Raw genomic sequence first — 7,608 nt, 5'->3', positions numbered from 1 at the left:
TAGATCAATTCAATTTGCTCAGATTGATTAAGCGAGACGTTTCACTGCCATCCCTTTTCTAATTAATATGCCAATCCATCCCAGCAATGTTTACATTGTGATGTCCCTGTGGCTTGAGGGGTTGCAGTTCCAGATACGTGGAACAACTCGATCAACATGTTCATGTTCTACAAGCCAAGCATGGAATCCGCAATATTTTTGTAAGCCTGGCATGGAAATACATATGAAGGTATGTGCTTTTGGGGAACATTATGTGTTTCAGATGCAGGATGGAAATTCGTTTCTCATGTTCACCAAAAGCACATTCTTTCTATGTATTTTCAGATGGTTACAAGTGATGTCTTCTTGCTAGACGAGTCAGCAGCCGAAGGATAATGAAGTGTCTTCCTTCTCTTGAAGTCATGAATATTCTCATTAGTCGGTAAAGCCAAAATTTACATTGAAATTTGTTTACGCATCCAGTATTTCTCTATTGCTTATTAAATGCAGAATCATGACTAACTTGTTGATGAAAAGTCGGTGGGAGCAAACGTGTGTTGTTATGAAATCATGATTGAGATCGGTTCCAGGTTATGTATGCTTCTGTAAGTTATCTTGAAGCTATCAAATTTACTTGATAAATTTTTAATATGAGAGTTTTCAAATGATTGGGAATTCATGAATCTTTTTTACGAGTGAATGATTTTGTAGATGTAGTTGTACGATTTTATTGGATTTTAATGTTTTCTTTGCGTAATTGAGATTATTCTTTGTAAATCTCTCTCTCTCTCTCTCTCTCTCTCTCTCTCTCTCTCTCTCTCTTAATGTTCTTATAGTGAATCTATAATATCTCTCCCTATAGAAGGAGCTTCAAATTTGAGCTGAATTTTCTATAACCTTTCTAAGCAATAAGTATAGATATAAGAAGGAAAATGAGGATGATCTATATGATCAGTAAACAAATGTCTCCTGGACTTTATTGGATGCTTATGTGGATTGCTAAGTTTTGCTTATTTTAGATTAGTTTTAGGTTTCTGAAAAATGATTGATCCATTTAATTTGTTCAGATCGATTAAGTGGGACGTTTCACTGCCATCCCTATCCTAATTAATATGCCTATCCTTCCCAAAAATGTTTACATTGTGATGTCCCTGTGGCTTGAGGGGTTGCAGTTCCAGATACATGGAACAACTCGATCAACATGTTCATGTTCTGCAAGCCAAGCATAGAATCTATATTTTTTCTGTAAGCCAGGCATGGAAATACATATGAAAATATGTGCTTTTGGGGAACATTACGTGTTTCATGTGCAGGATGGAAATTTGTCTCTCATGTTCGCTAAAAGCACATTCGTCGTATGTATTTTCAATTGGTTACAAGTGATTTCTTCTTGCTAGACGAGTTAGCAGCCAAAGGATAACGAAGTGTTGTCCTTCTTGTGAAGTCATGAATATTCTAATTAGTTGGTAAAGCCAAAATTTAAATTTAAATTTGATTGCGCATCCAGTATTTCTCTAGTTCAATATAATCACTATTGCTTAATAAATGTAGAATCATGACTAACTTGTTGATGAAAAGTCGGTGGGAGCATGTGTGTGTTGTTATGAAATCATGACTGAGGTCGGTTCCAGGTTATGTATGCTTCTGTAAATTATCTTGAAGCTATCAAATTTACTTTATAAAATTTTAATATGATAGTTTTCAAATGATAGAGAATTGATGAATCTTTTTCACGAGTGAATGGTTTTGTAGATGTAGTTGTACGATTTTATTGGATTTTAAGGTTTTCTTTGTTTAATTGAGATTATTCTCTATAAATCTCTCTCTCTCTCTCTCTCTCTCTCTCTCTCTCTCTCTCTCTCTCTCTCTCTCTTTCTAAGCTATAAGTATAGATTTAGTATAGATCCATTCAATTTGTTCAGATTGATTAAGCACAACGTTTCACTGCCATCCATATCCTAATTAATATGTCAATCCTTCCCAGCAATGTTTACATTGTGATGTCCCTGTGACTCGAGGGGTTACAGTTCCAGAGACGTGGAACAACTCGATCAACATGTTCATGTTCTGCATGCCAAGCATGGAATCCACATTTTTTCTATAAGCCAGGCATGGAAATACATATAGGTATGTGCTTTTGGGGTACATTACGTGTTTTGGATGCAGGATGGAAATTTGTCTCTCATGTTCGCCAATCAAAGGATAATGAAGTGTCTTCCTTCTTGTGAAGTCATGAATATTCTCATTAGTTGGTAAAGCCAAAACTTACATTGAAATTTGATTGGGCATCCAGTATTTCTCTAGTTCAATATAATCACTATTGCTTAATAAATGTAGAATTATGACTAACCTGTTGATGAAAAGTCGGTGGGAGCATACGTGTCTTGTTATGAAATCATGCCTTAGGTCGATTCCAAGTTACGTATGCTTCTGTAAGTTATCTTGAAACTATCAAATTTACTTGATAAATTTTTAATATGAGAGTTTTCAAATGATTGGGAATTGATGAATCCTTTTTACGAGTGAATGGGTTTAAAGATGTAGATGTAGTTGTACGATTTTATTGGATTTGATTATTTTTTTTGGGAATAATTCTTAGATCTTTCATGAGTAGTGGACTGGTTGGAGTTTTATTTGATATTTCTTATCAAGTTAAATGTTTTATAGTTTCGATAATGGAAGATTGTGAGATTTATGTGGTATTTGGTATCCATTTACACCTTTTATTTTTTCTGTAATGCAAGGTTGAAAATTAGTTTATAATGTTTGGCCCTAAACTAGTTGTCTAACAAGCACAAATTTGTATTATGGATTATTTTTTATCATCTATTGATACTCTCTTTTTTGTCTTTTTGTTTTTTTTTTTTTCATTATAAGACTGATATCGATCATATTTGAATTCTTTATTTTAATTTTTGAAGAAAAAGAAACCAATAAATTTATTCTCTTGTTCAAAATATTAGAATAGAAAATGGGACTCAAAACAGAATACCCTTATTCGGATGAACATAAAAAGAGGAAACAAAGTTGGCAAAACTAAATTATTAAAAACTAAAGTGATGAATAAAAATTTAAAACCCTTCCTGTCAAGGCTTAGCTTCACATATGTCACACGTCGGATCTCCATTAATCAATAATGCAACCATATAAAATGGATTGGGCATGTCATTGTTTGATGGGCCGAGTGGCCATCAACAGCCACCAACAGCTGTCCGACGACAACCTCTGAGAGGGAAACAATTGACCATCGCCGATGTATACCATTTTAGAGGCATTTATCAATTTATCAATCTCTACCCTTTTCGGACTCGCAAGTTGATGGATACCTGAAAGCATTGAAAAAATTAATCATATCTAGTTAGAGTTTCTTCGATTTTTCTCAAGGCTTTTTCTTTTCTGGTTTTCTGAGTTGGCTGAAGCGAGTGGTGCAAAAGGTGATGAAGCCAACAGAGATTTATCTTTCTTTGACAATGAGATCGCTTGTCATCCTTTCCAAACACTATGATTAGTATTGAAGAGAGGAAGGCGAAGGTCCAACTCGAAATCAAAGGCGTGACATTTGGGTTTTGAGTCATCAAAACACTAATCACTGTGTCTATAATGCGGCTTCCAAATATTCCTCGATACGGTCATGATGAACTCGATCATGACTAAATCAGTGTTTCATGAGAAGGGAACTTTCAGCCATAATCTATGACCAGGAGCTTAGATTCTTGACTCCCATTTCAATACTTTTTTGACTTTGGGGTATCACACTAAACTTTTTTGGTAGCTTGAGGAAACATCATAAGTCAAAGAGAGTGGGTGAGAAAACAAAATGTGGGGAAGCTCAGAAGATTAGGAAATCAAACATAAGAGCACTCTTGATCCGTTTCTTCCCTTTTAGATACGAAAATGGATTCTCTATCTATTACTGGTTCCCTCCCAGCACTGACATTCAGTTGGTCTATCTATCTCCGCCGGAAATCAGGGGAATCTCCCTCCGGTCTCCACCGAGTTATCCAACTGTAGAGCTTCAAATTGAAGATTGCTGGCTGTAAAACTATGATCTTTGATCAACACTTTCTCTCAAAGACATGGGCATTAGAGCATTGATGGGTCGGTTTTGATCGTACGCAAATGATTCTTCTGAACGACCTCCTGAAAGAAATAATAATAATAATCGCATCTTTAATGTAGTGATCACCTAACCATCTTTCCACCCATTATGCGCACTACGTTTCATTCCACAATCAAACGAGTGCCGAGGAATCAATGGAACAGGTGAAGTAATAACCCGGCAAAACCAAAGAGCACCGGATATAGGTAGGGTTGAAGGGTGATCCTTTCTGCCGCAGATCCCCTGAGCAGCATTGGCGGACATATGCGTCGCCTTCGTTTCATGAACACACACAATTACCTCGAAAGAAAAGATGGATTGGACACTGCATCCATCATCGTACCTCATCCTGTAATTCTGAAAACTGGGAGATGTACGTAATTGTTCTCTTCTCCAATATGGAAAAGAAAAAAACTATGGGGGGTGAAGTTGACTCTTTTGTAGTGGTAATTGACCTCACCAGGTAGATTCGCGAATCCAACTGTAAGCTTTCTTTTGTCCTTCAAGCTGGAATCTATTGAATTGTTTTAGCCAGTGCACTGCCCACTGCCCACTGAGTTTGATTAATACTTTCTCCTTCTCTTTCTCTTTCTCTTTCTCCTACTGCCCCCTGGCCCCGGTGTAGTAGTCAACATGGGATATCTTTGTTTAGTTGCATCGTTGATGAAAGATGTCGTTGACTTCTTTCCTAATTTGACCTTTTCTTCCTCCCAAGATCAGCAATCGCCAGAAACTTATTCACATTGTGAATATCCAAAGGAAAACTGCGTGAAAGAAGCAGCCCGTATGAAAGGCAGAAAGAGATAAAGATGCGATACTCATACAGCACAGAAAGAGAAACCTGATTGCATGCCATGTCACTGGCTCTTATCTCCACCAACGCGGCAGGCCGAGAGTATGGAAGGTCAACTCGATGGATTTGGGCTTTCATGTCTTTTTCAAGCCCAAGATGGAAAGACCCATGCCGATGCAGCAGACTAGGAGGACGTGGAAAAAGCCAAAAGGAGAGGGGATGCCATTGCCACCTCTTTTCCTGAATCACGGCAAGGATGGATTCTTTTTTCGTTTTCTGAAGAAAAAAAATAATAACCACTGCACTTTGGAGAAATTTATTTAAATGGAAGGGGGTACAAGTGACACTGTTATGTTTGGTACTTTGAGCGTGGGAGCTGAGCTGTGGCCTGGAATTGGCCACCGTACTGCCGCTACAGCACGTGCTACCATGCGTGCTCCATTCTCTTTTTCATTCTTATTATTATCTTTTATCATTTTCTAATTTATTTATTTGTATTTTTTTATTTCTAGTGTTGCCTACCATAGCACTTTTTTTCTGCAAAAAATTAATAATAATAATAAATAAATAAATAAAAGAGAAGAAGTGAAAAAAAGCGGCCACCATGAAAAAGGTCGTACAGAGATCGCACCAAAAGACGCGAAGAGAGTGGGGCGGCGGTGGTGTTCTCTCCAGGGTGCTTCCACGTGGCCCAATCGGTTGCCTTTTCCGATTTTTTCTCATTAAAAAACGGAGTGTATGATTGTCAAAACAACCGTTTCCTCTGCCAAGGAAACAACTTTCTTTGCTTTGGACCGACTCCTGGTGAAGATGTCTTCTAGAAAGTCTCAAGAAAGAGACTACGGGAATCCATATTCCTAAGACGGCTTTTTGTTTAACTGACATACGCAGATTCATAAATTTTGTTCGCAGAAAAAGCGGACAGGCGGATATTCTTAAAATCAGCATATTTTAAAGAATTTAAGCAAAGTGCGCAACCGAAACGTGACGTGTGTGATATATAGATATATCGGTTTCCGATTCGTAGTCTTTTATATTATCGTCGTTTCGGGTTACTAACAACTAGTAAAGGGGAGGTAAAGGAGCGAAGAGAACCATGAAAAGGGATGCAAATTGCAACTTGTATTATTCTATGACGAAAGCAATCGAGGAAAAGCTCTCCCTCTATAAGTCTTAAACAAATCCTCCAGCTTTTTCTTTCCCCCGATGAAAATCCGGGAGCTGCAAGGACCGTACAGTTTGGAAAACATCCCCCTTTATCGATCGACTGCGGGCATCAGCCAGAAAGTCGACTGTAAGAAACAAGATCGAACCATTACGAGGAGCCTCGCTACTGGGGATATGACACGGATCGCTCCATTAGAGACCTGGTTAAGCTCCGAATAGAGGGTGGAGAACGTAAGTGTTAAGTTTGTTAAGCTCCCAAAAAGCATGACACCGGTAGCTTGTGTACCTGATACATTCTCTTCAAAAACATCAAACCGTGATAACTAGTCCCGTCTTCGTTAGCCTTGCGCGGAATGAACGAATTGCGTCTTGCTTTTGCTTTAGACACTAACAAAAAAAAAAAAAAAAAAAAAAAGATTTCCTGTATTTATGGGTTTGTCAGTTTCTTCATATAATGTGCTCTGGACTATCCCCCAGGTATTGGGAAGTTGATATATAACAGTACGGTAGCAGCACTAGATAAGAGAGAAGACAAAGACAAATAAAGGAACCCAGAGAATCTCAGAAATGTTCATAAGCATCGAGATGGCAATAAAAACGAAAATGCGAATGCCTGTATTGAGGTTTTTAAAAGTGATTATTTTCTGGGAGCCTTTCGGTATGTTCAAGTTTTGGATATTTGCTAGAAGCTTATGCATGGGAAAGAAAGAATGACCTGAAACAGAATATCTGAAAAAAATAGTTGAGTAAGGACGGTGACGGTGACTCGGGAACTCAGGCCCACTCCTGGACTGGATCGGCGAATATTGAGTACCGCAGGTGAGTCTTGTAGGACGTACCGGTTGACACGTTGAAGGTGGAGAGTTGATGAAAAGTGGATGAGGTTTGGGGCGGGGGCCGCAAGTTGGCTCACGGAGCGTATGTCAGCGGTTTGGAGGTGGCGGGGCAGATAAGTACAAAAGACTGCAACGAGGAGGGGCCTACCTGCCTGCCTCTGAACCTGAAGCCAGCAGTTTCAGTTTCGGTGGTGTGTGCACACTGCACACAGCACTGAACTTTTGAGTTCAGTTTGGTTTAAACGTTCTTCAGAGAGGAACGAAGCCAAGGTGGAGGTGCGCACGTTAAGCATTACTGGAAAGGTAGGGAAGTCTGGAGAAAGAGGGGTCAGCTGTCTCCTTCCTCCCGTCTGCCGGCTAAATACAAGCTGCCTGGCAATACGGTCCCCTTTTTAATCAATCTCTTAGACCTCACTGGTCGTCTTCACATTCATCCCCCGTCAATGCCGTCAATTTTCTCATTTCCTCTCTCTCTCTCTCTCTGTTTTTAGTTTTTCACTCCAATTTGATGCGCTCCTTTCGCGTTTTCGACGCTTCTGCGTTAAAGAGTTTATTGCTCACTGTCCGGTAATACCTAACTACGAGATAGACTATACAGTTTTTTTTTTTTTTTCCCACTACCAGTAGCAGCAATATTTAAACTCTTTGACACGTTGAACAGTGATGTTGTAATCATAGCCGTTGGTTTTCCATCGTTTGGATGACGGAATCTAGCATTCGTCGTTTGGGAAGAT

The sequence above is a fragment of the Aristolochia californica genome, unplaced genomic scaffold, assembly GCF_029961685.1.
Source record: "Aristolochia californica isolate CCGP_79_NKW_82.1479 unplaced genomic scaffold, dmAriCali1.0.hap1 SCAF_9, whole genome shotgun sequence".
NCBI classification, from domain to species: domain Eukaryota; kingdom Viridiplantae; phylum Streptophyta; class Magnoliopsida; order Piperales; family Aristolochiaceae; genus Aristolochia; species Aristolochia californica.
The sequence above is the reverse complement of the archived record's forward strand: the minus strand, read 5'-3'. Positions refer to the sequence as shown.